The sequence below is a fragment of the Protopterus annectens genome, chromosome 12.part0, assembly GCF_019279795.1.
Source record: "Protopterus annectens isolate FY-2018-M chromosome 12.part0, PAN1.0, whole genome shotgun sequence".
NCBI classification, from domain to species: Eukaryota; Metazoa; Chordata; order Ceratodontiformes; family Protopteridae; genus Protopterus; species Protopterus annectens.
In genome coordinates, this window is record NC_056746.1 from 1506373944 (window position 1) to 1506399787 (window position 25844).

Sequence of the window (25844 nt, forward strand, 5' to 3'; positions counted from 1 at the left end):
GTACAGCATGACAGAGTGTGGAGAAGCTCTACTGTGAGAAGTTAAAGTATTATGTCACATTTGTTATTTTACCTTATGCTCCACAGCATGTGGTGCCTCCAGAGCTGTCTTGTATTTGCTTCTTATTAGTGCCTGTTTTTACAGTGCTAAGTTCAACGTGAAACTCTGTAATTTACTTTATGAATAGAATATTCTGTATGATTATTGTTATTCTCCTTAAAGGTGTGCATCCAAAATCCTAGTCTGTCCTTGCTTTGTGACCTTCCCCGTTTCATCATCATCTCTTTCCATTTTGAAATATCGGTTCTGCTTGTGCTACATATAGGAGCCTTAACTGTGTTGCTCTGAAATACCGCTTCAAATCGAGTAATTCCAATCTGTCTTTTTCTATTGGAAGAATAAGCTTATCCCACTTGCTCTTACCATCTTCCCCTCCCAGATAAAATCCTTCAGCTCTTTGTTAATTGTTTTCCACAACTTCTCCTCTGTTTGATAAAAATATGCCTGAATAGTGTATAAGACTAAAAGCACTAAAAACATTTTAACTGCTTATATCTTTCTATTAATATCCATGTAACAGAGCTTTAATTTTCTCATTTTTTGTATTATCTTTTGTTTAGTCTCCTCCCACATATCCTTAGCTGCCATACCAGAATCATTTTTAATTCAGACTCCTAAGTACTTAATTTTATCACGTCCTCATAAGTATGGATATTGCTGAACTAATTTGTATGTGGGCACATCATTTACCACTATTGTTTTTGTTTTAACTTCATTAATTTTGTATCCAGAAAAAATCTGAAACTGTCTCAATATGTTCCATTGCACTGTGATTTCCTTTTCTGGTTTCGTCAGGTATAAAATAATGTCATCTGCAAATAAAGCCAGCTTTTCTTGACTACCATACCAATTATATAATTGAATTTCTGAGTCCCTTATTTTCTTTGCTAATGGTGCTAAATATAATGCAAATAACAAAGGGGGGAAAGGGCACCCCTGCCTGGTTCCTCTGCTCAAGCAAAGATTATCAGAGAAGTCCCCACCCACTTTAATTTTCACCTTCGATACCTCATGTATCTTTCTAATTAACTTTATAATTTTATCAGGCAATGCAAATGCTTCCATTGCTCTGCTCATAAAGTCCCAGCTTACTCTGTCAAATGCTTTCCCTGCATCAAAACCCACCATGAAGAATGGTATTTTCTTACATTCTGCTTCCCTCTGGATCATAATCAGTACAAAGGAGGAAAAGTGCCCAAACAGTAACCAATAAATCCCAAAAGCACTTGGATAGCAGTTTCCACCACAAACCACAATGTTTATTCACATTGACACAGCACCAGCAACCACAATATAAGATTTAACGCTGACATACATCCAGTTCATTTTCGTCAAAAAACTTCATCAGATAACTCTGAATGTTGCACTACTACCCTTATATAACCTTGCCAATAACGTAATTAGTGCAATTAAACCTTTGTTGATTCACCTAATAGATGCAAAGTTAAAGTACACATTCTGCTGGCTTAAACTCACACTGAACATGTTCTAAAATCGTTCTTATTTAAAATTCTTAAACATTGTAACCATAATTTTATTTGTTAAAACACATATCAAAACAAATATTAACACAATATTACATATTTAGTACAAATATTCCATACTAAAATGTATATAAAAAAATGTTAAAAAATTGATACAAATTAAAATGTGTATAAAGAATGCTTTCCTCTAGTGTTCCAAAGAAATATTGCACCATAAAAACTAAACAGTTAACTCATAGTATGAACGGTTCATAAGTATAAACATATTTTTAAAAAGTAGTTTAAAATGCTTAAAATAAGACAATTGTCATACAATTAGGTGAAAAATAGTAAAAAAGAGAATTAAAATAACAGCATACTACAATAATTATTCAAATGCCACTACATTATAATTTAGCTGATCTTAAATTTAATACTGGGGCCAAGGAGACCATGTCATTCAGACCTGCCCATCTATTTGCTTCCAACAACAGCTGCCAGTATACCTCTCTATACTCTAACTTGGTCTCCCAAGGGCCACCCCTGATGTCAACCAGGACCTCATCTAAAACAAAAAATAAAAATGTGGCAGATTCACACGGCTGTGTGTGCTTATAAAGTTCATTTCTCAAATTACATTTCCTAGTGTCGTAGACATGTTCATATATCCTTTTCTTCAAACATCTTTCCGTGTTGCCTACGTAGACAGGCTCACATTTCCCACACACTGCAATATATACAAGCCCTTCAGTATCACAATTATAATAGGATTTAGATGTTATATATGTATTCCTACTACTAATATATATCTCAGAAGTGTTAGATATAAAGGGACATTGTTGGCATACTCCACATTTATAAGTGCCTACTTTCTTTTTTCTTGTATTGGTACATTTGTTTTCCCAAAGGTCCTTAATACATTTACCCTTCTTAAAAATGAACTTTAATGACATGTCAAACTTGAGATTCAAGGCCAAAAATTTAGAAAATTTGTCCCATTCTTTTTTAACAGAGTCCCTCATAATGTTAGAATCCCCATTATAGTCCAAAATAAAAGCATTTTCATATCTAACATCCGACTTATTATTAACCTCATCTACCACCGGTACCATATCGTCCATACCTAAAATAGGCGCAAATCTACCCTTTCTATGTTAAAAGACTTCATCCTGTATTTCTTTTATAGGAGTCTCAGGGTACTCTCTTTCTAAAAACAGAGATTTTAACAAAGCACTCTCATTAATAAAATAATTCTCATCAGACGTCATCCTACTTCCCCAAAGGTATTGGCCTTCTACAATACTTTTCTTTTGGGAAAATGGATGGGCGCTTTGAAAATGTAAAAATGAGTTACAATATGTGTCTTTCCTGTGGAACTTGGATGCAAACTTATTATCGTCCTTCATAATGGTAACATCAAGATAATCAATACTTTCATATCTAATTTTATAAGTGAATTTCAAAAAGTCATTACTATTCGATATGTAGTCGAAAAATTCTATAAATCTTTCTTCACTTTCTACCCAAAAAAGACAAATATCATCCAAGAAATGTTTGTAAAGCACCCAACATTCTTTAAATCCAGAATTGAACACAAATTTCTCCTCCCACCATGAGAGTACCAAGTTGGCATATGTAGGGGCACACATAGCTCCCATGGCAACTCCCTTAGTTTGACGAAATATATAAAGTTATTATTAAGAACTATTTCCATTAATGCCTAAAACATATAAGTTTCTTTCTCAGTAAATTTTTTATCCTTTTTCTTCAAAAAAATCTAAACCCTCCTTATGCGGAATTGTGGTAAAGAGATCAGTCACATCAGTGGTGATGAAAATAATATTATTGGTGCTCAAGTTATTCTTAACACTCCTTAAAAAGTCCCAAGAGTCCTTTAAAACATTAATTGCCCCGTGGACATATTCTTTAGTTTAAAATCCACGTATTTGGCTATAGGGACTATAACTGATTGACTAGCAGCCACTACTGGCCTAAGTTGGTGGGTTATCTATGTCCTTATGGATCTTTGGGATCCAAAATATAGATGGGACCCTAGGTTCTTTGTTGTGTAAAAATCTGAAGGTTTCTGCATCAATACACCCTTCAAGCACCAAATCATTAAGGGCTAAAAATATTTTCTTATATGCAATATATATCTCATTTATCAATACCTTAGTATATTTACTCTCATCAAGTAATAAATCCATCATTTTACTTTCATATATAATAGAGTCCATAAGTACAGTTCCCCCACCCTTATCCAGTTTCATAACCCTAACAAGCTTATTAGATCTAATAGACTCCAACAGGGACCTTTCCTCTACTATCAGGTTAGACAATACTTTGTTTTTAGAAAATTTCTCCCTTAATTCTGTTTCCACAGCATTTTTGAATTTTTTAATTCTCTTTTTTACTATTTTTTACCTCATTGTATGACAATTGTCTTATTTTAGCATTTTAAACTATTTTTTAAATATGTTTATACTTATGAACCCTTCATACTTTGAGTCAACTGTTTAGTTTGTATGGTGCAATATTTCTTTGGAACACTAGAGGGAAGCATTCTTTATACACTTTTTAATTTGTATCAAGTTTTTAACATTTTTTTTAATATACATTTTAGTATGGAATATTTGTATTGAATATGTAATATTGTGTAAATATTTGTTTTGATATGTGTTTTAACAAATTATGGTTACAGTGTTTAGGAATTTTAAATAAGAATGATTTTCGAACATGTACAGTGTGAGTTTAAGCCAGCAGAATGTGTACTTTAACTTTGCATCTATTAGATCAAGCAACAAAGGTTTAATTGCACTAATTAGGTTATTGGCAAGGTTATATAAGGGTAGTAGTGCAACATTCACAGTTATCTGATGAAGTTTTTTGATGAAAACAAACTGGTTATATATCAGCATTAAATCTTATGTTGTGGTTGCTGGTGCTGTGTCATTGTGAATAAACATTGTGGTTTGTGGTGGAAACGGCTATCCAAGTGCTTTTTGGGATTTATCCCTCTGGATCATCAGTATTCTGTTAATGTTGTCAAATGTTTTGCCTCCCCTCCACAAAACCACACTGATCCATATCTATCAATTTTGGCATCACTTTTGTCATTCTTTTAGTCATTATAGACATAAACACTTTATAATCATGGTTTAAAAATGTAATGAGCCTGTATGAAGCTGGATCTGATGGATCCTTACCCTTTTTATGTATTACAGCTACTACCACTTTCTTCCAGGATGTTGGTATTTCTCCTCTTCTTAAAATACTGTTAAACAAAACCTTCCAGTTCTTTTATCAGTTTTTTCCCTCCTAGCTTCCAAACTTCCATAGGAATACTGTCTCTTTTGGGGACTTTCCTGTAGATTGGTTATATATCACTATTTTTATCTCATCTCCTGCTATCCTGTTTGTAATTGAGCCTCCTCTACCTGTAACCTTGGCATATTTAATTCTTCCATAAACATTTCCATTTGTACCTTTTCTTGATCTCCATATTCCTCTGCTTTATACAGACTATCATAGAATTTCTGAAATATTTCTAATACTTCTACAGGATCCCTTATCTTTCTTATTATAAGCTCCCTAAGCTTGGTGACATATCTTTCTACTTACTCTTGCTTGAATTGTTGTGATAAAAGTTTTTGTACAATGGAGTTATCAAAAACAGTTGTTTAACAGCAATCATTCTGAATTCATGCTCATTATTGCAGTAATCCCTTATTTCTGTGTAACATTCTGCAGTTGATCCTCTTCTTGTTCTGTGAGATTTCCCCTATTTTGCAATACTTTAGCATTTGTCAGGCCCTCTAAATAATTATTGTTACTTCTTAATCATATCTCCCTTTATTTTATTTCCACCCTATTTTTAAACTCCACTTTAATTTTATCCCATTCCCTAGATATATTTTCCGAAGAAATTTCTATCTTTTCTAATAGCTCCTGAATAATTTCCATTACCCATTCCTTTAATTCCTCTCTTCTCAACAGATAGGTGGGAAAGTGCCAGTTTCTCATAATTTCATTACCCTGTGTTTTTATTTTAATTATTATTGGCTTATGATCTAAAGCAGTTATTGGGTGCATTTGAAGGCTTTCATTTAAATGCACATGTTTCTGCAAAATGTAAATTCTGTATAGCCTAGCCCAGTTTTTGTATCTTGGGAAATAATATGCAAATTAATTCCAGACTCCTAGTACTGAATTCGCATATTCCATGCCAAATATTTTCATAAATTTCTTTAAAATTTTACCCTCCTTTGTTATATTTTCCCTTCTGGGCCCCCCAAACAGATCTTCACTATTACAAACAAAATTCAAATCCCCACCCATAAGTAATATTCACTGCTGAAAGCTAATTATTTCTCCTAGAATTTTCTTAAACTCCATTATAGTAGTTTTCAGTGAAATATAAATACATGCCAGTGTAATCCTCCTCCCGTGGCAGTATTCTCTTAGTACTACAAATCTACCATTATTGTTTTTTTATCCTATTCCGTTACTATTTTAGCTCCCATTTCAATTAATATAAGTACTACCCTCTTCTTTTGCCCTGGGTATTCTGCTGAATAACCATCCTGAAAACCTTTCTTTATTAAATTCACATGTTCAGTTCTTTCCAAGTGTGTCTCCTGTAGTATAGCTATTTGCTTCTATCTACATGTTTAATGTAGTTCACTACTCTTTCTTTTTTTGTATGTATCTGTGCTACTATTGACGTTTAAAGACATTATTGAAAGCATCATATTCTTGAGAGATTATTATTCCCACCCTTTATGTGTATTAGCTTTTTTGTTAAATGTCTAGTTTCAGCCTTTGGGTTACATGCATGTACTGTTTGGCAGGTTAATCTTTTATATAGTTGTTTCTTGTCATCTCCAATTCTGCCTATGTCACATCTTACAGAATTGTTTGTTTCATTGAAAACACTCAAAGAAAATACACACACACACACACACACACACACACACACACACACACACACACACACACACACACACACACACACACACACACACACACACACACACCACCCCCTAAAACCTATTACCTTAATACAAACAAAACTATGTACATCTTCTATTATTGGAAGTTTTACCCTCCTAGTAGAAACAAATGTTCCAAACTGACAGCCACACACATGGACTTGAGCTGACCTAAAAAAAGTTAGCCATGCTAAGACACATGGTTTAACCTGTGGTTCTATTAAGTGCTGTCTGGTTTTGTCTTATAGCTCTCTCAGCTGGGAAAACACTTGAATGTTTTCAGAAAACATTTTCTCTAAACCATTTCTCTTTACCTAATTGTCTGCTAGAGAACCAGACACAAAACTCTTTACTAGAAAAAAGCCTTATAATATTCAATATTCTTTTCCTTCACTTGCTTTCTCTTAAAACTTGCTGCTAGATTAAGCTAATGGTGTTAACCCGGTCATTCCCCTATGCAAGAATGAAAAAAAGCACACAAATTTTTATTTTGTCCTGCCTTTTTAACCAGAATTTTTGTTTTATATTGCAGTTCCTGCATTTCTTAAAACTGAACAAGGAGAAAGAGGAAAAGAAGGGAGAAAGAAAAAAAAAAAACAAGAGCGCCTAGTTACATTACTATCCCCATTACACTTAATAATACAAAGAAAATCATAAACCATTTAAATAGTACTATTAAGAAAAAGATTTGTTTTACTTATGGTTAACTTTCTCTCTCCTTATAGGTTCACAGGAGGTTATTAAGCTAGTGGCCCTAGAGCCTTTACAAGCTTAGCCATGTTAATCCCAGGTATCCCCATTTATTCTTTTTTGGGTAGTTCACAGAACAAATTTATGAACAGATTGGGTCTGTAATCAACACCTCCTATCCCTGTCCATGAGGGACATGGGTGCCACCCCAGTGGTGAATTTGCTGTCTCCCATCCAATTATTTAGGTTGCATTTGAATAGGGCCAGTGAGGAACTCTGCTTGACGTGAATAAGGATTCTATTCCAGAGAAGCAGCAATCTCTGGGATACATATCTGTCTCTCCAGCATGATCTGATAATGTCACAAACTAGGTTGAGATCCCTAGAGCAAATGACTCTTGGGCCATTTGACTTGTGGTTGTGCAGCATTTCCGTTAGGGCAGGGTTGGAGACTGCCCTACAGGCCAGGCACAAGTCACCTCTCAGCAGCCTATAAGATACAGAGTAAAGTGACAAGGCTTTCAGCCGGTCCACACATAAGTCATGGTTTGGAGTCCCTGTATTTTCTTAGTGAGAAACCTCTGAGGTTTCCCCAGCTACTGCAGGTGTCTGGTGAGGTACATGCAAAAGGGTGCATTATACTCTATTAGTAGTCTGATAAGGGTCGAGTACAGTGGAGTTATAACATCCCTTGACCTGGATGCTATGCTCTTGCTTATGAGGTGCACTACATAGAAGGCTTTCCTTACCACTGTAGAAACTTGATGGTCAAAGCTGAGATCACTATCAACCTGTGTTCCCAAGTCTCACACAGTACTAGGTTGGAACTCAAGGGGGTGCTGTGAGTATTTTAATTTGTAGGGAATTCCATTTTGCCAAAGGGAATAATAATATTTTTTTTAATTTAATTTTAGACCATGGCTTTGGCACCAATCATTTGTTTGTGTTAGCCATTTTTCTAATATGTTGATATCATTGAGGGACTCGATAATTCCTCCCAATTTGCAATCATTAGCAAACTTGGTGAGCCAAAGGCTGTCAACTTTGGCCTTGACTTCTGAAAAATAGATGCCAAGCAATAAGGGGCCCAGCACAGATCCCTGTGGTACTCCACTGGTGGAGCTGAAGTCACCAATTGGCTACCCATCTAGTAAGTTAATCCCTATCTGGGAGAGTTTTTCAATGATGCCAGAGTGAGGAATTGTGTTGAATGCCTTGGAAAAGTCAAGATAGGCTGTGTGCATTGTCTTGCCTTCATCCGTGGCTTTGGTGACATTCTCAAAGAAGTCTACCAGGTTTAATAAGCACAATCTACCCTTAACGAAGCCAAACTGAACTGGGTCCAGTATTTGGAGGTCACCTATGTCCTTTTTGATAAAGTCCATGATAATTATTTCCATGGCCTTGCAGAAGAGGCTGGTTAGACTTATGGGGCTGTAATTCCAAGTCTCACTTGATGGCTCTTTTTTGTGCAGGGGGATTACTATTGCTGTTCTCCATTCTGCAGGAACATAGCCAGTTCTCAAGCTATGATTAAAGAGAACACAAAGTGGGTCAACTTGGTCTTGTTTTAGATTGTTTAGTAAACAACCTAGAATATTACATTTTCCCACTGAAGTCGTGTTTTTGACATTGGTGAGTGCAGAGATGACTTGTTCTGTAGAGATAGTAGGCAGAGGGTTGGTGTCAGGTATGCTTTGGGATATGGTAGGTGGAGTGGGGGGGTGAAGTTTGCACCGAATCTGCCAGTTAGCAGGTTGGTGATATCTTCTGCTGTGGTATGAGTGATTCCATGTACAACCAGTTCAGCACATAGCTGGGCATTCCCTTTTAAACTTTGTATGTAGCTAAAGAATGCCTTTTGATTATCCTTGACTAAGGATGTGATTTTAGCTTCATAATTTGCTTTAGAGGACTTGACAAGATTTCTGATTTGCCTGTTTAGGCTTAGGAGGGAATTCTTCCTCTGCAGAGTGATATTCCTCTTGCTTTTGGACAACAGTAACTTCCTCTTGTTATATAATCTAGTTATACTTGAAGTCCACCATGGTGGCTTGTTTTTATGGGAAGACCTGGTTTTGATTTGGTAAGGTACAGCAGAGTTTATGCAGTTGCTTAAGTGTTCATACAGGGCATTTATGTACACTTCTGCATAGTGATCATTAGTGTCTGCTATTGTTGGTGGTATGAAGTTTTTATACTATCCCTTAGCATGCTGTAGATAGCTTTGGTGAAGTTTTTATAATTTTTGTTGCTGTGAGGGTGTCAGTTTCAGTAGTTACTTCAAATAAGATTGATGTGCGGTCTGACCTAACCAAGAAGGACATCACACATGGGGAAGTACAGTGACCCCCCTGTTGGTGAATACTATGTGTGACTCCCCACCACTGGCCCAATAATCAAAGAGACTCAATCCTCACCACTGGCAACAGTGGGGGACATACTTTGGGAGGATGACAGGTACACACAAAGTATGTCCAGATGCAGCACTCTGCATCAAGTGCAATTTCCCTTATGAACACACAGAGCCCACAGTCAGTTAGGGGCTATTTTCTCCCTCTTTCTCCAGATCCCCAATAAGACTCCCCACTGGCACAGCTATAGGTTAAGATCTCAACTGAGTGGCCAAGCTAAGACCTCCAGCACCATATCTGTCCAACCAGTACTTCATGTCCCTGCCCAAGTAGCTGACACACACACATACATACACACACACACACACACACACACACACACACACACACACACACACACACACACACACACACGCACACGCACACACACACACACACACACACACCGGGGAAAGGCTGGCACAGGTTTACTAGCAATTCCCCCTTCTGCCAAGACTATAAGGTAGTTATCACTGCCACCGGCCACGTCCTTATCGGCTATTTTAAGGCCCTTAACAAAGGGTGTTCAATCTTACTGTGTAATGTTACTATCAATGCAAATGGTAGTCTGACCAAGAGCAAGGTCATTATGAGTGGCCCATACAGTGTCAACAAATGAATATGCAAGTACTCTCTGAACTTAAATACATCTCACAGATATCAACCACAATGAAATGTTTAAAAATATGTAATAATAAACAATAAAAGAGCAAGAAAATACTCAGTATATAATCACAGTAACACCAGAGTTCAAAATCAAAGGAGATATTTAAAATGGCATTGTAAGACAGTCTTAAATAAAGAAAAACATCTAAATGAAGGGTTGCTATATTCCTGACTATATCTAGAGAATTACTATATCCTAGTTAACTTACTTACAGAGCAAGCAAGGCAGATGTGGTGAGTGGGTCTTTCAGCTGATGTTGTCAGGTCAAAGAAAATACAGAATACTCTGTCTCAGAGAGTTCTTAAATTTAAAGACTGTAATGGTCATCAACCTCAAAAGACACATCAGAAACAGTCCTAGGAATTTGTTTTACATCCTTACCTACTCTGTCAAAGGTATGGCTTCCTAGGCCCCTCTCACAGGCTGGGACCAACACTGGAGTTTGCCCAGCTGCACACATATGAAGGCTATCATCTGAGAAGGAATCATAGTAGAATTCTCCCAACTTATGATCACAACAAAACTGTAGCCAAAGGAGTACAACATAAGGAACATTTCCAGGACATCTGTAGGAACCAGTTCTCCAAGTAAGAGAGGAAGTGTTCAGTCCTAATAAGGTTATCATTAAAGCAGGATGCAGGGAGGATTTCTTCCAGTTCATAGACAGTAAAAGAGACTAGAGGCAAGGAAATGTATGCAGCAGGGATACTTCCATCCATGTAGATGAACTAATGAAGATTCTTCCCATGCAAGGCTTTGGCCTCTACAGCTAGTACATTGGATACTGAGAAAAGACCAAGTGGCAACAGTCTGTACTCAAAGCCCACCTAGAGACATTAAGAATAATTTCATATATGGACCCAGACAATGATATGTCAAAATTCATCTATTGTGTCCAGTGACATCATTCTTGCACCTTATGGCAGCACAGCCATGAGACTGTGAAGGGTCACCATTTTGAGCAAGACAATTATTGTGGTCCACAATGGGGTAAAAGCACTCTGTTCCCTTTCAGACCAGGAAGAGGCAGAAGTAAACGTGCCAACACCATAGTAAAAATGGACAATGTAATCTCCATATCTGATCTGCTCTTATCCAAACTGGAGCTCCACAAGGCTCTATCCTTGCTCTACTATTACTCCCTGTCTACAAAAATGGCATTCCATCAAACCTACCACACATTCCCCTCCTTCTTTACACAGATGACATGGTCATTTTCATGTCCAGCAACAGCCACTCATTCTTACAAAAACAATTTCAGCAAGACCTAAATTCCCCAACAAGTTATCTCACTTCAGAAAAAGCTCCTACTTAACCCCCCCCCCCCGAAAAAACAAAGCCATGATTTTCATTACATAACAAAAGCTGTCAAAAAGTCCATCCACATTAGACATCAAAGATCAAAACAATCTTCCTATTGGAAATACCCTTTCCTTCATATATTTGGGCATCTGGCTGGATCAGGCATTAATCTTCCAGCTTCATACTAAAAAATAAATAAATAAATAAATAAAAACAGGTCTAAAATTAATACTCAGCTATTTTAGGCCAAAACAAAACTTCTTCTCCCCACCAGTCAAAGCTGTCATAAGTAAAGGGATACTATTTGCTCAACACAAATGGGTCTTCCCCTCACTTCCACATCTTCCAATCAAAATCTTCCAGACCTACAAATCTGCTCCAGCAAAATCTGCCTCTTTATAACTTCTCCCCAGCATGAACACCACTACAGCCCACTTTTGACTTGTATACCTCATATTCAAACTATTACATGTGAACAGTTTTGACCCCCCCAAACTTTTTTTATTTCCACATCCTATAACCACCATAATCACTCTGAATCAGCAATTAATCTGCAAACACCAAGGACATTGATTCAATTCACCAACAGTAGTTTCTCTTTCTTCATTTCAAACCTCTAGAATGAACTTGTTTACTACCTAATGGACCTAAACTCTTAAACAACTTTTAAACTGAATTTAGATCCTTGTTCAAGGCTTACCTGCATAAATAAGTAATATGCAAATGCAGTATCTCAGATCATATCACCTAGCTACAGGTAACCTAGCTCTCTTATGTAATAAAGCTTGATAATAGCAGTATACAGATTTGTATCTTAACTGTAACATTTAACTAATATGTGCCATCCATCTGTCAATCATCTGCTCCTACAACAGCTTTATATAGTTCACTTACATACACTTTTAGATTCTACTCTCTGCTCTTTTTAACCCCTTTTATATTACCTACTTATATTTCACTTGTCCATTACTACTTCAATACACTAATCTACCTAACAAACCCAGTCTCTGAGCAATTAAACACACATTCTTAAAACCCAGAGCCAAGAAACTGCCATGTCAGTATGCACATAGTCCACATTATCAGTCTTTATGTCACTTAATCTTGTTTATTAGCATAATTTATCTTTTCACAAGGATTGTATTTCATTTGTATTTCTGGAAATTCAGAAAACACTTTATTGTACTTCTGTAAACTAATGTGTTGCATTTGTGTAACTCAGGCAGGGCCTGACATTGATCAGTTTTGATCTGTACTCTAACTTGGTAAACAAACTTTAAGTCCCAAACATGGGATGACCTCTATGATCACTTTGAACATTACATTTTGGGGTCAGTATCACAAGTTCCACTGAGATGAGGTTGTACACATGTAGTGTTCTCTCTGAATGAGGAGTACTGATCTCTAGGACATCCCCAAGAGTGACCGTGTCCAGAACCCAGATCATGGGATGGTTATCCAAAGGGGGCAAATTTAAAGAACCATGCCTCCACATGTAGTCCCAGACCAAAATCAGGACTGTTGTGACAGGGTTGGTGGAGTCCTCTTCTTGGGAAACTTATCTGACATCAAGGAATGAAAGTGTGTGACTTTTCCGTGCCCTTCTCAGTAGTGAAAGTACTTTGTTTTATGCTTGGCCTGGCCTAGTAAGGTAAAAGGAGAGGGTAGATAGGAGGGGGGCATGAATCCCTTCACAGTGGTTAGGCTTGACTGAACAGCAATTTCTCACTGAACTGGTATCCAGAATATTTCTCATCAGCTCCTCCATGATGGAGGTCAGATTGTGCCATACCATCTTGTGCAACTACTTACCAAATCCTAAAGCTCTGGGCAGTGCATCTGTCAAAATCAGATCAAACCACATGGAAACCCACCTTAGAGGCCAGTGACAGATTCAGCATGAGATACGAGATTGTTCTTGTAACTAGACTTATGGATATCTCTAAACTTCATTGGCCTTTGAGGGAAGATTGGAACTGGGATGGGTGAAATGAGCAGCTGAGGACACAAAACTGCAGTATGATAGAGGAGTATACTTTCTGACCTTTCTAAAAATAAAACAACTATCACATCTGTAATCCCCAAGGAGTGCCAAATAAACAAAAAAAGCATCAAAATAACAAATGCCTTTGGCACTTAATCATAATTTCTTTATTTTAACAATCCAGAGCTAGGGCCTTGGCTCTGAGCCTTCCATGGCTCTAAACATGAACTATTATTACTTTATTTATACAAAAACTAATCAATTAGCTCTTCTATTTACCAATAAAATAATTAAATAAGTTAATAATTAAATGATGAAATAGTTAATTACACTCTAGAAAATACCCCACATAAACACAATGAATTTAAACTTTGACTTGAAAGCCACTGATCAATAAATATGTAATAAATAAAATATTATAAATAAATGTCATGATTAAGTCACTATTAGTTCCATTTGGCTGCAATGTCTGGAAATAAACTAGGCTTCTTTCTTTAACAAAGTACCTGTAACATTCAAAAATAATGCAGGACACAGACTGGCACACATAAAAAAATTTAGTGATCAGGATTTTGACCATGATATTCCTGAAAATGTACAGCCACATTTCAGGTATCCCTACTTGTTTGTCTTTTCGGCTTTTCCCAGTTAGGGGTCGCCACAGTGGAACTCCGGTCCGCTAATGATTGTCAGTAGATTTTTATGGTGTCAAGTTGCCAGCCCGACGCCCAACCTTCAGCGAAGGCACGCCCATTCACACATGTCTTTCAGAGGCCACTCGACCACGGGGGAGACATGCAGACTCCACACAGAAGGCACTCCAGCCATGAATCGAACAGGAGAACCTCTTGCTGTGAGGCAACAACGCTACTGCTGTACCACCTGTTCCTGAATCATTTTTCTCACTTACTGTGAAGCCTGACCTATATAAAACTTTTCACTTGGGCATCAAATGCATAAACCGCCCCTTCTAAGTAACAATTCCTAGTCTCTTGTACCCTACAATTATGGCCATTGATGGAAACAGCATCATTAGCTAAAAAGAAAGGCCAGATTGAACATCCTTTCTTACCTTACTACACTTACCCAAAACATTTGATTCTATCAGTCATCTGGGGGGGGGATTACTGTGATTTCTGTGACATTGACCAGACAAGAGATCATATATTGGTCACCTTTGTGGGATGTAATAAGGTACATTCTCCATTCGGCCTTGGGTTTGTACAGGGCAACCACTTTCTGGAGGCCAGAAGTGCAGAATCAACATGTCCCTGGGATTCCAAAGTGGCAGTCTTGATCCCTGGCTCCATAGGGCAGAAGGATACAGGGATCCTCTATCTTCTTCCTAAGAAACACTGTAAGGCAGTTCTTGGTGGAAGGACTAAGAGCACAAGGCCAGTCCTTGTTGGCCCACATATTTGTCATGGTTTCACCAAAATAAAGATCAACTGGGGAAGGTAGATGGAAGGAAGGAGGAATCAGTTCCTTGTTCAGCTCAGACACAAAGACCTCACAGCAACAAGAAAATAAAGGAAATCTTGCACCCCACTCCAATTGTGGACTCATACATGGTCTCACAAAAAGAAATAAGTACAGCACACACAGCCAGTTCCAGGTGGCAATTAATCCATGTGTGACAACATGCTGACAAGGGTGGTGCCAGAGGAGAGGCATTCAGTGCACTTTCTGTGAAGCAGAGCTCTTCCCTAAGCCTATTCAAACACAATTTGGACCAATGGATGGGAAATCACAAATTCATCCCTAGCTTGTCATCTGTGTCGCTTATGGATGGGGACAGATTATACATGCCACAAGGCATAAGCATATACCAAAGCCAATGACATTCTAGTCCTTGGGCATTGATAATTGGGAAGGGCATGAATGGCTAGGCTTAAAATGGCTCAAGGGTCATTAGCCTAGTAACCTCCTATGATACTCTGATCCTATGCTGGCATTAGGACATATTCCCTAATTGTACAGTCATGTACCACAGAGAGAAGCCCCCCAAGGCACCAAACATCCCCTTGATGCCTAGGCCTTCAGTTATAAGCCCTGGAACAGAAAGACCTAATGCCCCTCCCAAATAGGGTCAACCAGTCCTGCCAGGCCTGCAGGAAGCCCTACAAGGGGAAGATTCAGCCACAAGTAAGCTAGCCCTTGAATGAGTGACTTGAGATACTTCTCCATGGAATCAGGCTGACCAGCTGAGGGTGGGGTTGCATTAGCACCCTGAAATGCACCTTACTTGGGGGGGGGGCAGGTGTGTGCTTCCTCTGGGCTTCTTATCCTACACCAACATGGAGATCTGAAGTGGACTTGAGTCCCCATTTGTTAAACATGAGCCTGGAATCTCTAATGCCCAGGAAGCCATTTTAGCAATGGACCTACCTCCAGGAAGGACGTGCCATCACTTAGCTTTCAGCTTCATTCCTTGTGGTGATGCTTCGTGAATGGAGGAATATAACAGACCTATCCTACTAATCCCTGCATGAGCAGTTTTCACCTGTTACCATCTTTCTAGTGACAATATAGACCATAATTCATTCCCCCTTCTTCAAGTGGCTGAGTTAAACCTCTATCATGACAGTGTTTGATATTGTGCCCCTCCTCATATTATTGCAGACAATGCTGGTGCTGGCCTTGATCTGGTGGGTGACATGGGCACTTACAGAACTTCTGTCTTGGTGTTGAACACAGGATTTTGTTTTACTGATGAAAGCTAGAGTCATCATCTGTACCATGTGAGTGGCCAAAAAAAGAAAAGGACCAGGGTTTAAGAGTACTTAGTGTGTAACATGCATGCAATGTGCCATTAGGCATGTGAACTGCAGGAGTGTGATCTTCTAAAAAGAGTTACCAAATGATGACTGGGGGAAGGATGAACCCAACCACAAGAATTGTGAGGAGAACCATTGATGTTAGCTCACTCAGATCTGTCCAGGATTATTCAGATAAGCCCCACCCCCACACACCTATAAATATGTATGTCCTGTTCTAATCATACTAGTACTGCTGTCCTCCATAACAACAATTCTGCCCCTTCATATTTTCTTATTTAACATTTGTTTACCAGGAAAGTCCAACTTGGAACAAAGCCATTTTTCAGTGGAGGCCCGGGGAGAAACGATCCAGATATATGTCTGGTTTAAAAGACTGCATTTGCGCTTGTTTCCCATCTTTCCTGTAACTAGTCTAGTCCAGATACAGATTTGCTGTATCCGGGACTGTATGTAAACGTCTGAGCCCCTCAAGCCTTTCTGTGTTGGAGGGAAGCCTTCTAGCTTGTCAGTGGGAGTGGTAAGCACTAGGTAGCCTATCTACCACAAGAGTAGCTTCTGGCCCAGAAATTGTAGTTTATTGGCCGTTTGGGTAGTTTTTCCATCTGTTTCAACCTTCTGGTTTAAAAGCCCATGTTTGCGCTTGTTTCCCATCTTTCCTGTAACTAGTCTAGTCCAGATACAGATTTGCTGTATCCAGGACTGTTTGTAAGCTTCTGAGCCCCCCAAGCCTTTCTGTGTTTGAGGGAAGCCTTCTAGCTTATCAGTGGGAGTGGTAAGCACTAGGTAGCTTATCTACCACAAGAGTAGCTTCTGGCCCAGAAATTGTAGTTTATTGGCCGTTTGGGTAGTTTTTCCATCTGTTTCAACCTTCTGGTTTAAAAGCCCGTGTTTGTGCTTGTTTCCCACCTTTCCTGTAACTAGTCTAGTCCAGATACACATTTGCTGTATCCAGGACTGCTTGTAAGCTTCTGAGACCTCCAAGCCTTTCTGTGTTGGAGGGAAGCCTTCTAGATTATCCAGTGGGTGTGGTAAGCACTAGGTAGCCTATCTACCTCAAAAGTGGTTTCTGGCCCAGAAATTGTAGTTTATTGGCCATTTGGCAGTTTTTCCATCTCTTTCAACTTACTGGTTTAAAAGCCCATGTTTGCGCTTGTTTCCCATCTTTCCTGTAACTAGTCTAGTCCAGATACAGATTTGCTGTATCCAGGACTGTTTGTAAGCTTCTGAGTCCCCCAAGCCTTTCTGTGTTGGAGGGAAGCCTTCTAGCTTATCAGTGGGAGTGGTAAGCACTAGGTAGCCTATCTACCACAAGAGTAGCTTCTGGCCCAGAAATTGTAGTTTATTGGCCGTTTGGGTAGTTTTTCCATCTCTTTCAACCTTCTGGTTTAAAAGCCCATGTTTGTGCTTGTTTCCCACCTTTCCTGTAACTAGTCTAGTCCAGATACACATTTGCTGTATCCAGGACTGCTTGTAAGCTTCTGAGCCCTCCAAGCCTTTCTGTGTTGGAGGGAAGCCTTCTAGCTTATCAGTGGGTGTGGTAAGCACTAGGTAGCCTATCTACCTCAAAAGTGGATTCTGGCCCAGAAATTGTAGTTTATTGTCCGTTTGGGCAGTTTCTTCATCTCTTTCAACTTTCTGGTTTAAAAGCCCGCATTTGCACTTGTTTCCCACCTTTCCTGTAACTAGTCTAGTCCAGATACAGATTTGATGTATCCAGGACTGTTTGAAAGCTTCTGAACCCCCAAAACCTTTCTGTGTTGGAGGGAAGCATTCAAGCTTATCAGTGGGAGTGATAAGCACTAGGTAGCCTATCTACCACATGATCCAGCTACAGATTCTTAGTTTTAGCACTTGAATTTGCTTATTCATGCTCAGCACTTGTTTAGAACTTGTTGTTAGCACTAAATAAGCTACAAATTACTACAGCACTCAACCTTCCTCTTTACCTAGAGGAAAACAGTTTTTTTACTTGCTTTCCTCACTTGCTTAGAGAAAAACAGCTCTTATACTCACTTTCCTCACTTGTGTAGAGGAAAGTAGTTTTTTATTCAGGCATGTCCAAGGGTCAGCTCCCAGTGTTCACTCCTGTCTATCTGATGAATCTGGGCATCTTGGGGCACTGTAGCAATTGCCTCATGTACACAGACAACCCTGTCCTCCTACCACCCAACACCACAACATGCGAGAGATGCACTTATCTAGCCAAACTGGAGGTAAAGATCTCTCCAACCAAGACTGAACTTGACAGTCAAGAGGAGAAGGTAAACACTTGCACCACACCACACTCATCACATAGTCCCACTAAACCTACACCACTAAAATCCACACAAAGAAACAGAAAAACATTCACGGAGGCTCTCAATAATAATCTGCTCAAGCAACAGAGACCTCCAAAGCAGAAATGCAAGCAACCTCCACCCCCCAACACAACCCAAATGACACACAGCCCACAGACTCAGTGTGCGAATAAACCACAGCCCATAAGGCAAAACAACGTAGCCAACGCAGTCATAGGTGACTCTATAGTCAGGCACACTGATGTGCCACTCACCACGGTAAACAAGGAGAAGGTTACTGTCAGTTGCCTGTTGGGTGCCAGGATCCGCCACATAACCCACGCACTGAGGTCACTCCACAACAAGTACAAATATGACTCTGTCATTGTCCATGTTGGTGTGAATGACCTGAGACATTCCTACCTGGACTACATGAAAAGAGACATGGAAGAGCTTTCCGATCTTGTAGTCCAGGCAGGTATGACCCTAGCCCTGAGTAGCATCTTGACATTGCCCAGAATGATACCGCAGTACAAGGACAAAATGATTGACTTCAACGATTGGCTAAGCTTCTGGTGTCATTCTAAGGGGATCCAGTATCTGTCTACCTTGGACAACATGGTCGACAGACCACACTGCTTTGCCAGAGATGGCCTGCACCTGTCGCCCCTGGGATTCCGGATAATGGCTAAGGGTCTTGCCACCCCTATAGTGCCTTTTCTAAGCAAGGTTCAAATGACAAATTCACCACTGTAACAGGAACAGGCAAGCAAAAACTGAGGGTAATGCTACTCAATGCTAGAAGTCTAAATCTCAAAATGCACTAATTCAAGGCCCTCCTTAAAATGGAGAACATCGATATCTGTGCAGTGACTGAGACCTGGTTCAAGGCTCTAGAGAGCACCTCTGTATTACCAGGCTATGACTCATACCACACTTTTTGCCCATCTAACCTGGACCAGAACACCAAAGACAGAGGTGTGTCCATATTCATTAAGGATATCCACACCTCCAGGCTAGTTGCACAGCATAATGCATCCGAGGTTATCCAAGTGCAACTAACTCTGGGCAAAGCTGCAATCCAAATTGTAGCTTGCTACAGATCCCCCACCGTGCCCCAGGATTCCCACTTCTCTTTTCTTGATGTATTGAAAAATATTAGGGTTCAACCAAACACCCTAATAATTGGCGATTTCAACTACCCCACCATTAACTGGGAAAACTAGTCATGTACCAACGCCTTCGCTCAACGCTTTCTGGAATTCATAAATTCCAGTGCCCTGGATCAACTTATCCACACCCCTACCAGAGGCAACAATAACCTAGATCTAGTCATTACCAACATGAGTGACCTGTGTTCCACACCTGAAGTCAACTTCTCGTTGGTCAGATCCGACCATAAGCTAATCATCTTAGATATTTGCATCCCGCCCCCATCCACCATTAAGGAAACCATGGTAAAAAATTTCTCCAAATCCAACTTCATGCTTCTTAAGACAGACGTGGTGAACTTCATGACACCCATGCAGATGGACAATACAGTTACGACTGCTGAATCCTACACAAATGCACTCTATAAGCACTTACACGAGTGCATAGATCGTGCTATCCCAAACAGAACCAAGACACTATCCTCCAAAAAAGGAAGACAATCTGGTGGTCCCCTGTCATAAATAAACTCTACAAAAGAAGGAATAAACTTTTGCAAAAGAGAGTAACATCCCATGAGTGGAGGAGCTCCCTGGTCAGCCTCAGTAAGAAGGTGAGATTTCTTATAAGAGCCTGCAAAGCTAGCTACAAAAACAAAATCACCACTGATTCTAAGGGCAACCACAAAGCATTCTATAACTATGTCAAGAATCTCAATGGCAGCACCCAAATATGCTCTGAGTTACAGCACAACGGCACGAAAATTACAGAACCAACTGATATTGCCAACATCCTGGCAGATAGGTTCAGTGCTAACTTTACCCCCCTCTCACCCCCTAAAGGGCCCATATCTGTACCGGAAGAATGCAGAGTCCCTGTAATCACATCTATGCAGGTAAAAGCTGCACTCTCTAAAACCAAAAACACAGCATCCATGGGACCGGACTACATCCCAGGCTGCATTTTACATGAACTTCAGAATGAACTGGCTGCCCACCTAAGCACCAGGTTCAATCATAGTCTCATGTTAGGCTTTGTGCCCACTGAATGGTGCACAGCAACAGTTATCCCACTCCACAAAGGGGGAGCCACCACTGATCCTTGGAACTATTGCCCTATTAGCCTGACGAGCCTGGTCTGCAAGGCCATGGAATGTATCATCATGGAACTCATAAACAAAGACATTGGTAACCTCCAAACTCTTGACCCCACCCAGTTCAGGTTTGTGAAAAGCAGATCATGCCTTCTGAACCTGATCGACTTCTTTGAGACAGTCACCAAAGCCGTAGACGAGGGTAAGGTGGTTCACACAGCCTATCTTGACCTCGCCAAGGCTTTCAACACCATCCCCCATTCTGGAATTATAGCTAAACTCACTAAACTAGGCATAAATCCCTATGAGTTGCCAACTGGCTCACTGACAGAACCCACACTGTAAAAGTTGCAGACTCCAAATCTGACTTCAAGCCACTGACAAGTAGAGAACCACAGGGTTCAGTCCTGGGACCTCTCCTGTTTGGTATCTACTTCTCTGAAGTGCAGACTAACACAGAAGGCCTCTGGCTAATGAAGTTCACAGATGACTGCAAACTAGGAGCCATAGTCGAGTCCCCAAATTATGTGGACATCCTACAGAAGGGCCTGACTGAGACAGATGCCTGGTGTCAGAGGCATGGCCTCAAGCTCAGTGCCAAAAAGTGCATTGTCATCCCCTTTGATAAAAACTCTGTACCCAAGCACTACCACATAAATGACAGTCTACTTAACGCAGAATGTGTGATGAGACCTTGGGACCCAGGTGGACAGTAGTCTCTCCTTTCATAATCACATCGCCGCAGTAGTAAGGAAATCCTTCTATGTGGCACAACTCATCAGAAAAGGGTTCTCATCCAGGAAAAAAGAGGTCATTGTTCCCCTCTACTTGGCACTCATTTTACCCATTATAGAGTACAATGCCCCTTTTTGAATGTACCTCACAAGACATCTGCAGCAGCTAGAAAGGCCACATAAGTACCTCACAAAGAGGATTACTGACCTCAAACAGATGCCCTACACTGACCATCTCAGAAAACTCCAGCTTTACTCTGCAGCATATCGTCTACTCCGAGGTGATCTCTGCCTAACATATAAAGCTATGTCAAACCCAGAGCTGTTGAACATGCTACACCTAAAGAAATCCCAATCTCTCCGATCTACACGCTCTAGGGACCTTAATCTTGTCACCACAATAAACAGGACATGCTGGAGGGACAGATTCCTGTCCCAGAGATTTCCTATACTCTGGAACAAGCTACCCATCTATGTCAAGCAAAGTTCCTCATTAGCACTCTTCAAGAAAAATCTTGATGAGTGGATGGGAAATAAGAAATACACCCCAGGGATCACTTCTTTGGCTCTGCTCGACAGGAGCACAGGAAATTAACTTTCTTGGGTGGCGTAACCCAGGGAACCTTGTTGGCTAGGCTTACTTAGGCCCTTGGGCTGATAGCCTAGTACCTACCTATGAACCTATGTGGGAGGAAACCAGAGAACCCGGAGGAAATCCACACAAATGCAGGGAGGACATGCAGACTCTACACAGAAGCACCTCAGCCAAGAATTGAACTGGAGAACCTCTTGCTGTGAGGCAACAATGCTACCGCTGCAACTCTGCGCTGTCTGCTCCATTCTTCCTTGTTATCTGTTTTGAAATTCTTCCTATCTTTCTTTTTTATTTCCTTCAATATTCTCTGAATCCTCACATTGCTGAATACTTGCATCCAGAATTTCAAAGTTGTCAGTGGCATTGTCTTGTTTCATAGGGGTTGAGTGATCTTTACAGATAACAGACACATCCATACCTCTCAACCCGCACACATTTTCTCAGAATGTCTAGATTTTTGCCTCATATTTTTTGGTCTGTTCCTTATAAAATTTGTGGGTTTCTTGAAAATCACTGAGGACTGAAGTCACTAAATAATGACAGACATTTGAGTTTTAGACTTTATATTATTTAGAAATTACATATTAGCACAAAACCCATTATTCTAGCAACTTTCCATTTTTATGAATACTTAAAATCTGTCTCCATTTTTGCCCCCCCCCCCCCCCCCATTATATTTGGCTTTGTCCAGAATTTTTTACTAAGAAGTTAAAAGGTAGGAACACATCCTTTCCTAAATATGTTCTATTTATTCTTTGCCTTACATTACTATTTCATCTGTCCATTCACATCTGTAACAACAGTTCTCCAGGCCATTACAATTGCACAAATGCAGTCATCATCAGTAAGTCTAGATGTACTAGTAATAATGGTAAGGAAATCATCCACACGAGGAACACAGATCACCAATGTTATCAGGTGTCACCTTTAAATATACATAACATTTATTACACTGTACAAGATATTTGTGCTCTAGCAAATCATGAATGGCATACTCATTTAAGGAATCCATATTCAGCTGCAAAAGAATAAAACATTCCAAAAGAAAAGAATAACCAAAATCAGTGACTAGATAATACAAGGAGAATGTCAGTCAACTTCTATGAGAAGAAAATCACAGAAACAATATACAGCTAAATATTAAGTACAATAAAGTTGCTTCTTTGACCATATAAGTTGTGAAAGTCACACAAAACCTGGAATTTTTTTGCATCACTCACTGTTGCACCTCTTTTTATCAGTAAAAATCAATAAATCACAAACCAAGACAGGATTGTTTAGATAAGTTATGAATTGTTCTCTCTGCAGCCTGTGTGAATTTATAGCTAACTAGGTCCCTTGGGTGGTTATAGAGTTTGACTTTCTAAAACCTATCTAACACTGAAAATTAAAGGTAAAACAACAAAATATAAATCAAAGCAAATCTTGCCTACAAACTATCCATTCCTTCCTACAAACAGTGATAAAAACTTCTCTTACCAAGGTACTGCACAGCCAGTCACAAACCAATACAGGATTGTTAGATAAGCGCTGGATTTAACTGTGCACTGTCTCGGTTGTACTTTAACATGTCGTGTGGGGCTTTCAATCCATGCACTAATGTTTAGCTTGTGTTCTTTGGTAGTTAGCTCAAATCCATCCATTATTGCTCAGAGTACATTGTGTCAGTCTAGTTGAGACTGTCCGTGTCACGAACACTGTTGCCAATCGCATTTGCTTTGTAAACATATAGATGTTGAGTCCTCTTACTAAAATCTAGGACAATTTGTTAAATAGAAATGCTTTTATTCAGAGTAATGATAACGTGATTACATTTTCCTTACATAACATATGTAGGAAGAGTTATCCTCTGGCATGAGGGAATGAGACAACATGCTGTCTGTTTTTGACCTACTAAAGCAAATTCAGGCACACAGATCCCTTGCAGCAATAACATGATGTAATGCCTTCAAATACTGACATATCTCACAATTGTAGTGACACATCTACCATGGTGCATTCATGCTGTACAATATCAAGTATTTTCTGTTGTAAAATGCTTATGTGTTCAGCATCCACATTCAGGGCCTGTTAGCATTGTTGAACCTTATACTGTTATGCATGGGTGGCATCCACCACAGTTATAATGTGTCCATTAAAAGTGGGCAAGGCCTCAGCTTTGTATTAGTACAGTACCTCGCAGGCCAGTCTGTGCAGAAGTGGGCGTGGTTTCTTTGATAGATAAACTAGGCATGACAGTATGCAAATGACAGATGATTGACAGCCATGCAGATTTCACTGTGACATCATGCATACCAAGTGCATAAAGTGGGAGAAATGATTGATTATTAATACACAATGTATCTCAGCCATTTCATCTGCAATGCATACCACAAATGTTATGTTAGTGTAACAATAAATTTTCATTTACTGCTATGCACATGGCGTAATCGCTGACACACACAGAGTCGCATGTTAAAGCTTCACTTTAGTAATTCAAGGCTTTGTGGATTACTTTTTATTTTTTTGTGTTTATTACCTCACTGAAACTGCTTCAGACTGGCTGTTAATGCATTTTTAAGTGCAAAAGAAATACACTGCTTTATAAGAGCAGACATAGTTGTTGGTAATTATAAAAATGCCGAGGGCCATGTAACCCTTCAGTTGTTCATTTAAATTCCTAGATAAATTAAAATAAATAAAAAAAATATAAGGGTAAATGGCCCTCAGTGTTTTTATAATTACCACCAACTGTGTCTGTTCTTATAAAGCAGTGTATTCTTTTTGCACTTAAAAACACATGACGCCATCAGTATGAATATTAATTCCATAGTCAAAACCGTCACCGATTGTTGGATGGTGGGCGGGGTTTGGATGGGACTTGTTACTGCACATCCTGCGAGGTACTGTTCTTATACAAAGCCGAGGCCAACACCATACCTTTTATCTCAGAGACTGTTTACCACACATGCATTTGATGTAATAAGTTAGCAAAGGTGGAGTGTCACAGTTATGTTAAGACTTCCACTGTGGTGCATGTGGTTCAACCAGATGTCATTAGTCAGTACAGTCCCATGGCTTGCTGTTCAATTTTTGGCAGGGGCAACACTACACGTATGTTCTGACATTACATAAACACCATTGTTTCAATATACTTATATCCATTTTTATTATGGACAATGATATCTCACCCCAGGTTGTGATTGCATGCTAATGAAATGTTTATGCTGGGCATGTCATGCTATGACAACTCCTATGGTACGTGTATTGAGTACTGGCTGGTACAGCATACCCACACAGACAGACTGTGATTCAGTTCTGGGAAAATGTGTGCCCTGTCAAAGAAGCAGTTATATTGTAATGCTCACAGTAAGGTAAACAGTAACATGTAGCTCCTTTCCAGCATTGTGAATAAATCCAATTATATTATATTCATACCTTCTATTTTAATGGACACATTCAAATTGTTTATTTATGATAAAGTCCATTGTTATCTGATGTGGCACATACTGGATCTAGAGAGAGCCTTGTATAATAATTGGGTTTGTATCTGGTAAAATCTGTCTGGCAGACAACAGTGGCATACACACAGACAATATTTTCTGTAAACTCAAAGGGCCAGTTTTTTCAGGCCTTTTCCTATATCGGGTCATTTATGATATGACAGGAAAGTGCTGTAAGCCCCTTT